Below are 10,942 nucleotides of genomic sequence, written 5' to 3' on the forward strand. Positions count from 1 at the left end.
GAAAAAGGGAAAAAAACCTCACATGATGTTATGTGATTACACAATAGAGGAATTGAGCTTGGAATATGTTTCAGAAGCCTATTTCTGCCTACATATGGGTATATTAAAATAAATTGAATATTGTGAAAGCCTTTTTTCGGTTTTGTTGGTGCACTATTGCTTTCTTTAGTTTTTGTACGTGGCATCTTGGCAGTGTGTAGTTTCAGGGGTTAACTGATTATAGTTAAAACACCCCCACGGGATTGTTGCCAGCCCCACCTTCTGGTCTGAAAAATACCATTTCCATCGAGTTTTGGAGTTGGCTCTGTAATTGGTTCTGGCTCAATTCTTCTTACTTTTAGGCTTGAAAATTCAAGTAAAAGGTAAATGCATTTTATTTAACAAGGCTTTTCGGTATTTCTATGAAAGCAGTAGATATTTTACAGATATTTAGCAGTTTTCATCCTGAAGTCGAAATATTTCCTAACTGCGACGTGCGGGCCTGGGCCCTGCGGGGGGACTTGCGCCACCGGGTGGATTGCCGAGGTACAGCCGCGATTTGCCTCCGAGCGTAACCCGAGTCCTGCGCTGAATCACAGAATCACAGAATATTCTGAGTTGGAAGCGACCCGCAAGGATCATCGAGCCCTTACGCACTTGCATCTCAACAATCTTTACTTTGGTCTCCTGTACCTAAGGATTAGAATTCGGCCTAAACTACATGATGGCCTTTTGCTGAGACCACTGTCCATCCAATGGAGAAATATGCTTTCACTGTCTCCTGTGCTGTTTCCTCACTACTTTGCCTGATACTGGGGTTTAAGACGATCTTTGATTTTCCTTCTAAAATAGAGCAGCTGTTATCTCAAAAATATCCAATGGCTCATTATAGTTTATGTGTGCTTCATGCTACAGATAATATGAAAGAAAGTATTATGAAGGCATTGGCTAAAATATGATGGATCACGTAGGACGCATCAGTAAGGCAAGAGATATATGTTCAATGGAAAACTATATGTCTTAGAGAAGAAAATATAATAGATCAGCAAAAGAAAAGTGTGATTTCAAACAATTTTTCTATCTGGATTTTGGATGAGGCCTTCATTTATGATCATTAACATTCTAACAGATCCTTAATTTTTAAATTAGATGTGAAAATCTATATCTAAAAGTTACCTTTGCATTCAGAAGAACAATTTGTTTCTGTGAACACAAACTAATTTTTCATGTGTGAATATGTCTGATTATTACTAGTAAAGGTGATGATGTTTTAAAATCCTGTTTCCTGGTTTCATTAATATTGAAGTATTTTTAACCTTTTTCTACATAACAGCTTGCAATGACAGGACCCACCCTCCTTATTTTCTCATATACCGAGCCTAGCCAATAGTGTAATGTAAGGACATTTCAGAAAAGATAGGGAGAGTTTTCGTAGAAGACTGAACTTGATTTTTACCTCTCCTAGGCAAGGGTCAGTTGACCACAAAGAGATGGAGTTCCTGTATTATGCAGCAAATTCCTCATATAGATCCAATTATTTAAGAATTATCTGGCAGTCCTGTGTTTAGCCTAAATACCTGTTTCCTGAGTTTCTGACTGAGTATTTGCATTTGTTTTCTTCATGTACTTCTTGTAAAGGAGCTTCAGTGGCTGTTATACTTTGAATTCCCAGCCCGGGGCTGCTGGTTGGCAGCAGCGCAGCAGGAGCCAGATGATCACGAAAGGAGGAGCTCAGGACCTCTGAGCTCAGCATCGGTGCGGCCTCACCATGAAACGCACGTGCAGCACTGGGCATCAGCATCGGAGAATGACATGAAGGTCCTCAGATGCCGCTGGAGGAGGCAGCCGAGCTGGCGAGGGGCTGGAAGGCGTGCCTTGGGAGGAGCAGCTGGGGTATCTGGGCCTGCCTGGTTAGGAGAGAAAGCAGCTGAAGGGCGACCTCTGGGCTTTTTACCAATTGCTCAGCACTGGACATGGAGAGGCAGATGCTGCCCTCTTCTCCCTGGGATCCAGGGACAGGATGTGTGGGAATGGCTCAAAGATGTGCCAGGTCAGGTTCAGACTAGACGTGAGGGAACATTTCTTTACCAGGAGGGTGGTCATACGCTGCAACAGGTCTCCTGGAGAAGGAGTTGATGTCCCAAGTATTAAAGAGACATTTGGGCAGTGACGTTAATAACAAACTTCGACTTTTGGTCAGCCCTCGAGAAGTCAGGCAGCTGTACTAGAGAATTGTTGTAGGTTTGTTCCAAGTCTGTTCTATTTGAAACCTTTTGGCTGAGTACAATATCCTTGTTTTAAAATGTCCATCCATTCTTTTCGTTTTTCATAAGTAAATTACATGGCTATTAATTAGAACTAAGATTTGGTGCATTTATACAAACCCATTAGGATTATGTACATTTAAATAAAAGAAATCAAATTACTTTCTAGTTTTGCACGGGTCTCACTGAGAATGAGAAATGCAGCATACATTATGCAAGCAACCTGACTATAGGCTTCTCAGTATTTGTGAAATTAAAAACTTACTGTAGTTAGTCCAGAAGAGTGGCACATCTCAAGGTAATCAATGAGTAAAAACAAAGCTACATTTTCAAACCAGTGAAAACAGATATCCCCAAATTGTTTCCAGATAAAACTGTTTGTTTTCAATAAATTATAAAGCATACATTTAAATTTGTGTCAGTGGTGTCCTAGCCCAAGTTCCTATTGCAAACTTGGGAACACAGTGCTGGTGTGGCCATTATCTTCATAGCAATTTTACTTTTTGCTTCTTTTAACACCTCGTATTACAAAGATATATGAGTATGCTAACCATTATGGTTTGTGAGAAGATCCATAAGCCCCGTAGCATATCAGGGCTTTTACTTGATAATCAGTCTAAGAGAGAGAGCTAAGAAACAATGTCACAGGCTGTCCTATAGAGAATGTCAGTAATATGTGTAAATATAAGTTTAATATTAGTCAGTTACATATACAAAGCTTATTTATTTGAGTGAAGTCTGCAGAGCCACTTCCAAGATATCAGTAGTCACATCACTAGCAGATACTAGATGCAATATTAGTTTTCACTAGAATCTAGAGAGATGTCAGTGTCTGCACAGGTGTCCTGGCTTAACCTGGAGAGAGTTCATTTTCTTCTCAGTAGCTGGTCTAGTGAGTGCTGTGTTTTGGATCCAGTATGAGAATAGTATTGATGTTGTGATGCTTTTGGTTGTTGCCCAGCAGGGCTCATCCTAAGTCAAGGACTTTTCCGTTTCCTGTGCTCTGTCAGCAAGGAGGTGCACAAGAAGCTGGGGAGAAGCGTGTTCAGGACAGCAGGCCTGAACTGGCCAAAGGGATACTCCATACCACAGAGCATCACAGGACATGATATGCCATGTTAATAGGAATGAACTACAGGTTCTTTCTATAGGCTTATAACTAAAGGCTATATAGGCTTTCTATAGGCTATAACTAAAAATTAAATTTACAGATTCTAAGTATGAACTCATATGAAAGTACTCCAGTGACAAAGGAGCAACTTCCTAGAAAAAAGTTGCATTATATCCTTTCCCTACTGGCCAGCTGATGCAAGACAAATGCTTATCCTCAGTTCTCGATTCCAACAGTTGTCTGCATCTGAATTTCAAACCCAGTTGTAGGCTGCTCTTTGTTAGGAGCAGTAAATTCTTCTCTGTTGCCAAGAAAACCTTATTTTGCAGTGATTTGTCTACTTTTTTGCATTGCACATGCCTCCTGTACATAAAAGAAGTTGGAAATACTGCAGACAATTGTCTCTGGAGATCATGATCTCTGACCTTTATCTGCATTTAAGAACAGCTTAAATTCCACATTCACACAAAAGTCTTCTAAATAGGCTCTACCAGCTGCTATTCAGAGCTGCTCCCATCGTAAAAGCCTTTTCTCCCACGTTTCATTGTTTTAGAAGTGAAATGTTATGGTTGTATTTTCAGAATTTTTTTGTCCATTACATCTTGAATGAGAAGTGAACATGCTAAGTTTGCCATGCATTTTCCTTCTATAACTTTCTGCCAAACACAGCTAAATCATCATTAAAAATTCTAGAAATTTTTATGTTAATAATAATTTGAACAGTGGTTTGAAAAATGAAGTTGTTTCACTAGCGTTTTACTTCCCATCTACTCAATAAACATATACGAAGAAAGCAGATACTGCTAGCTGTGATAATTTCTTGTTTTGACAGCTTGTGGCCAAATATCCGTTGGCTGCTTTTGGAAGCAATAGATTTGTTAGTAGTCTCAAGCTCGAAGAATGAAAAGGTTAAGAAGTGCTACTTAACTATACTAAAAATTTGATTTAAAATGTAAGATCTAAGTTTTCTTATTCTGTCTTATGAATGTGATGTTATATATTTGTTATTTAGGCTGTACAGTTTGGATAAAACCAACTTATTGTTCATAGAAGTAAAAAATTGTACAAAGCATCTACCATAAAACCTTTTATATTGTATTTGATATTTAAAATTAAGAGAAGGAGAAAAAAAACCCAAAAACAAACCAGAAACAAATTACTTGAAGGTGTGGAAGACAAAGCCATTCTTGTTTCCCTAAGACCCAAACCCCCCCAAAGTTATAAAGTTAAGAAGCATGTGAAACATTAGAAGCCTGCATTAAATTATTCCTGAATCTTAGATCCTGATTTCCATAATGAAGAGCAGAGCCCTCTGAGTCACTGGGGTACGACCTCTAAATGAAATACAAAAAAGAAATAGTCCCTGTACTCTGTAAGGACTGTGCATTTCTCCTAAGGCTGACCAAAAAACTCGAAGCAAATGGTATCTGCAGGGTGGGAACATGCTACCTCACTTGCAACACTCACAACTCACAATCCCATCCTTGGTAACCCTCCCGTCCTTTTCCCCTGTGGACAACTTCTCAGGCACTGGTTGAAGGCTTTTTAGAACCTTTCTGGATCACACATCTATCCTGGCATGTGGGAGAGGACAAAAGGTGATCTTTGACACTGCAGATAAAAAGAAAGAAGTGAAAGTTATTAACAGTTGCCACTTCCATTATGCATCTTGAGAAGATAGCTTCACTAGCTGGAATACAAAGTAATATAAAAATTCCCCCTTTTCCAGATCAAGGTAATATGATCAAAAACGAAACCCTTTTTATGTAAGGCACTACATATGAGACACCCAATGAATCTGAGTGCAATATTAGAAAATAAATAATCTAATTAATTAGTTTCAGACTTGCCAAATTTCACACAAGCTTCCCTCAAATGAAAAAGCCATGCCACTAACCAGAGATTCAGATTTCAGGCTCAGTCCTTCGAGGCAGGCAGATTTAGATTTATTTAGGGGTTTGTGCATTGCAGTAATAGAGCCATCTTTCCAGTAGACTATCAAACTCACACTTGTGAGACAGGAAAAAGTCAGTAGTTGAAAGAGATTTAGTTTGACACATTTCCTGCTTCTGGAACATTCAAGGAATAAACAAACAAGTCTGCTTATACAAGATCAGAAAATGAGCATCCAAGACGAGTATTTTGTTTCCAACAGTGTCTGTGTGGTGGGTTAACCTTGGCTGGCTGCCAGGCACCTACTAAGCCACTCTCCCACTCCACCTCTTCAAGAGCTCAGGGGGAGAGAATAAGATGAAAAATTATGTGGCTTGAGATAAAGACAGACAGATCACTTACTAATTACCATCAGGGACAAAACAGAACTGGCTGGGGAAGATTAATTTAATTTATTGCCAATTTAAAATTGAGCAGGATGGTGAGAAACAAAGCCAAAATGAAAACCAATCTCCCTCTCCTTCCCCTATTTCCCAGGCTCAACTTTTCTACTTTGTTCTGACTCTTCTACCTCCTCTCCCATGAGCAGCGCACTGGGCATGGAGAATGGGGATTGCACTATGCAGCAATAAAACATTCCCGTTATCAATGCTGTTTTCATCACAAATCTAAAACATCAGACTGTACAAGCTACTATGAAGAAAATCATCTCAGTGAACATCAGCACGCACTTCTCTACCACATCTCCCTCTTCATGCTGTTTTCCTTCTCCAGCATGGGATCCCTCCTACAGGGTACAGTCCTTCACAAACTGCTGTGGCATAGGTCCTTCCCATGAGCTGTAGTTATTTAAGAGCTGCTTCAGCATGGGCCCTTTCCCTGGGGTACAGTCCTTCAGGAAGAGACTGTTACTGTGTGGGTCCTCCCCAGGCCACAAATCCTGCTAGAAAACCAGCTCCTGTCACCTCTCCCTGTATCACAGTTTCTGCCAGTAGACCGTCCTGGTGTGGAGTCCTCCATAGGTGACAGAGCCTCAACACACATCACCATGGTCTTCCTCATGGGCTGCAAGGGAATCTCTGCTCTGGTGCGTGGAGCACCTCCTCTCCCTCCTTCACTGACCTTGGTTGTCTGCAGGATTATTGCACGTTTTTCTCACTCCACTTTCACCCAGCTGCTCCACCATGTTTTCACACTTTCTTACACGTTATCACAGAGGCACCACCAACGTTGCTGATGGGCTCAGCTTTGGGCAGCAGTGGGTCTGTCTTGGAGATGGCTGGAACTGACTCTGATGGACAAAGGGGAAATCCCCACGTTTTTTCATAGAAGCCACCCCCTGCAGCCTTCCCACTACCAAATCCTTGCCATGTAAACCTGATACAAGCTAATAGCAGACATCTAGTGAGAGTATGGGACTAACGCAAGATACAATGAAGACAGCTTCTCTGGCTTGCTGTACAATCCAGCATACAGAGGAGGCACTGCTCAACGATCCTTCTGGGAAGCAGCATGAATTTCGTTCCAGACTGAATCCTCCAGTACAAAAGTGAAATCACCACTAAACCACTATTAGTCCGTGGTGTGCCTACACCCTGAATAATGAGTTCAGTTACAGCTACTTCCGACAGAAATTATCTAGTAGGACCAGAAAACTAAAATAAAGGATGTTCAAAGTTACAGAAGAACTCATGGACTGAAGAATGGACTAGAATCCTGTAACTCAGAAAAGGCAAAACTCAAAATCAAGATGATAGGTGTCTATAAAGTCAGTACTTGAAAAGTAAACAACTATTTGCTCTTTCTCTTATTTCAGAAATTAGGAAGTATCAAATTAAATTATCAGATAGTTAGCTCTAAGCAAACAACAAGATGATACATTTTTTTGCACACCACAGAGCTAAATTCTGGAATTACTACTACAGGATGTGTCTGTGAGGATAAAATAATTAGTCATCATAAAGATGTGTGTCACTATCTTTTTCGATCTATATCTCTGAAATGCAAGTCTGGTATTTGGTGCTCCTTCCCACAAACTCTGCTCATCTCCAGTCTCAAATCTGTGTAACACAGGCAGCACCTATCATAGCATCAGCAAAAAAAATAAGGTGAGAAAAATGCCCCTGTTATTTAATACCCCATGAAGTTATTTTTCACTTATTGATCTGTTTCCAGTATTGGCTATGTTGTCTTCTTGTTATTTCCAGTCCTCTTTGTGTGAGGCAAAGGTGAAGATATGCTGATATCCATGTGAGCCTCCCTGATAAAAACCTCCAAGAATACCTTATGCCAAATTCAGAACTGTGACCTCATCTACCTTCTTCTCCTTTCACATCTCTGCCAACTAGTGGTTCCCTATCCTTGGTCAAAACAAAATCCTTTTCTTTTCTCCTTCAATTTCTTTATCTTAAGCTGGTTTAAAATGGACACACAATGGAACATATAGGGCCTTTTTCATGTAAAACACCTCTCAGGTAAATTCTAGCTAGGCCTTTGTTATGTTTATGTACACAGCCTTTAGTTTTAAATGAATGATTATACATATTTTTTAAATGCACCACTGTATCTACCACGTTGCACGGTAAAGAAAAAGAAATCAGGCAGATGGGGAGTTGAGCAGCTTTTCCACAGGTGAAAGACAGTTGTAGTACATACAACAGTAGAAACAATGTCTATATTCCTAATCCTACACATGATTTATTAAGTCAAATTTACTTTATATTTATTTTCTCATTTGAGTAAGGCACAAGAGGAAGAGATTTACTCTGGTCCTATTAAGTGCCCATCAGAACACAGATGTTCATTTTCATTTTTTCCCCTACTGGAATCTTTAGAAAGGGATATTAATCTGTTCAGTCATAAAGCAAGAGCAAGAGAGAGGTATAGTTTCACCAACAGTTGCAAATGCTTTCTGGTTTTAATTATGTTTTAATCACAGATATTTGTTCCTATCCATAAAAGTGCTTGACATAATAAAAATTAAGGTAAATAAATAAATAAATTTGAGACAACAGTTATTAACTAAATAAGTAAATTTTGAGACAACTCCACTACCAATTACAGGAAAAGCAGAATGAACTCCTTGTTGTATGTACTGTAAGTTATAATTCCTGGTGTTTTGGTCTTCCCACTTCCTTCTGTGCTTTAACACTGAATTAGTCACTATGTGACAATAACAATAATTATGTTGTATCTGGATTCCAGTCCACTCACACCAACACGGAAGTAAAACATATTGCATTCCCCACCCTACTTACATACTATCCTCAGTAGCAGAGGTCAGATAGATTTCAGTAAAATCTTACATTGCTATTATTCTTGTTCAAAAATTCTTTTAATCCCATATTTTTCTGTATATATATTTATGTATCTGCATGTTGGTTTTGAGCCACTATTAGATTCTTATAACAGGTATGTAGAAAGGTAATTTAAGGCTATCCAAGTTTTTAGTAGCTAAAATTTTTTGCTAAAGGACAATAAACAAAGACATTTTCATCTCCAGTGGAGTAATTTCCACTGCTCTAGCCTGGGTTGAAGACATCATCCTGGATAAGATGAAAGAAAATACTGATGTCTAAACACTCTCTTTTCCCTAAAATGTGTTGTGACTTTTCACTAATAGCATTTTCTATTGCAAAAATGAGAAAAAATTGACATATGTGATTTAAGGTGAATAATTCTTCCTATTAAGATATTTGTCCACAAGGTATACAAATTTATATACAAATTTAGATTTTTATTCTTAAACATAAAAGCCATTGGAAAGAAAAAAGGTAGTTGTTTCAGATGTCTGCTGAAGTTGTGAGTAATTGTTTTGTTTTAACTTTATGTATCTCTATGTAGAAGACTGGTTATTCCACAAAAATGAGCAAAAGAGCATATAGGTATTCTGGGAAAACAAACCAATAGAAGCATTTTGATCACTGTTATTTAAAATGAGCAGTAAGAGCTCGCTGATGAATAAAAGAGTACTAGAAGTACAATTTTGTGCCTCATAGAACTTTAGTCTTCTTCCTGACTTGGAACATGGGAAGAAGAAAAGAAGTAAAGAAAGATTTTAAAACATTGACACATTCTATAGTATTAGAATTCCAGAAATATTAGTTATAGAAAAAAAACAGTTCATCACGTTTATAAAACATACCTGAATATTTTTTAACAATTCTAACAATTTCTGTGATTTTAAACTCACATTCTCTTAGTTTACAAAATATAAGTTTAGCCAAACCTAAAATTTCAAAAGAAGGTGCAGGAACATTTGGTCCATCTACCTGAGGTATAGTAATAGTGACGAAATTAATCTGTCGATGTGTTTAATTGCCTTTTACTTTACACTGTTTGAAAGAAAGAACAGATGTGATTCAGAAGGCACATAGAAGCTTCCTGATTTTAAAAAAATTGGTAACGAGATAAAGTAAAAATATTTATTAATATGTAAATAATTCTCTTAAAAATCATTCTCAGGAACACTGGACAACTATTTTAGGTGTGTATTAAAAAAAAGTATAGATCAATAAGGTAAAACAACAAGAGGGAAACCTTTTTAAAGTTCCTCTCTTTCTTTACAGCTTTTCCCAGCTCTTCATCCTTGTCTCCAATTAAATAGTACTTCGCCCACTATTTCTCTGTGGGAGGAAGTGAATAAAATGCAATACAATCCAAACCTATTTAAAGGCATGAATGGAAACAGAATCAAGGGTATTGCTACACATAGCAATAGGAGTGTCTACAATTTAGGTGCCACCTACTTTCTAACCAGCCTAGTTGATTTTATATGTGTCCCAGATCTGTCAGATCTATTAGGCATGAACGTACTGAATTTGTATGTGTTGTAGCCTTGTGACAGGGTGGCTGGTTGTGTTTTCTTCCCTTCTTAAATTTTCTTTTTCTTTTCTTTATTTTCTTTTTTTTTTTTTCCTCCCTTAAAGAATAGCCATCCTGCTACTGTTGCACAACCCTTCATCTGACTTGCAAAGTGTGATCCGTGACATTCCCTGTGATACCGGGATTCAGGGAAGCCCTGCTGCAGATGGATGGCAGATAGACGCTGGATCATTAAAAGACTGAGGCTCGTGACTGCTGTGACACAAGCCTAGACTCCTTAGTAATAACATAAACTGTCTTCTTCAGGGCCTGGCTCAGAAACACAGTGTGAAGTCTCTGCCGTGTTCCATAGAGGACAGAGACACTGGAAATCATAATTTGTTTAGTATTGCTAATCTAAAATCTCTGGTTATGCGAAGACTTGGCATTTTAAGAATTTGGGAAGTTTATCTCCTGACTTCCTACATCATACAACATCTTCCCCTCAAGTAAAAATGCCTGCCAATGTCCGTTACTTTCAAGAGTACAGAAATGAGGCCTCAATGCAATTAAAATGTATGGCAATTCTATTCCTTTGTTTCCGCCGTGTCCTTGAGGGACAGCCTGCTGTGCCAGGTCACCACAGGCAGAGGAATTAATTTACAGAGTTCAGGCAAGGAAGAGAATATGACATAGACAGAAAACTCAAAAACCGTGTTGCAGTTTTGAAGCTGAACGCGGAAGACGACCCGGCAGTCTCAGAGCACGGCTGCTCCGCGCACAAACACTCCGCTCGCTCCCAGGGCGGCTCCTCAGCTCCCGCCCGCCCACAGCCCTCAGGCCCCGCTCAGGGCTCCGCCCCCGCCGCGCTCCCAGCTCTCGCGAGAGCGGG

The 10,942-nt window shown here is 39.1% G+C and overlaps 1 long non-coding RNA gene across 1 annotated transcript; it reads left to right on the top strand.

Annotated features, from left to right (window-relative positions):
- The first annotated feature begins 266 nt into the window (after positions 1 to 266).
- On the top strand, positions 267 to 2,655 carry LOC148223257 (uncharacterized). Its single transcript, XR_015804722.1, has 2 exons — positions 267 to 362; positions 1,618 to 2,655. It is a non-coding gene; the product is annotated as an uncharacterized LOC148223257 (long non-coding RNA).
- The last annotated feature ends 8,287 nt before the right edge of the window (positions 2,656 to 10,942 follow it).

The sequence above is a fragment of the Sturnus vulgaris genome, chromosome 7 (assembly GCF_052056855.1).
Source record: "Sturnus vulgaris isolate bStuVul1 chromosome 7, bStuVul1.hap1, whole genome shotgun sequence".
Classification (NCBI taxonomy): Eukaryota; Metazoa; Chordata; class Aves; order Passeriformes; family Sturnidae; genus Sturnus; species Sturnus vulgaris.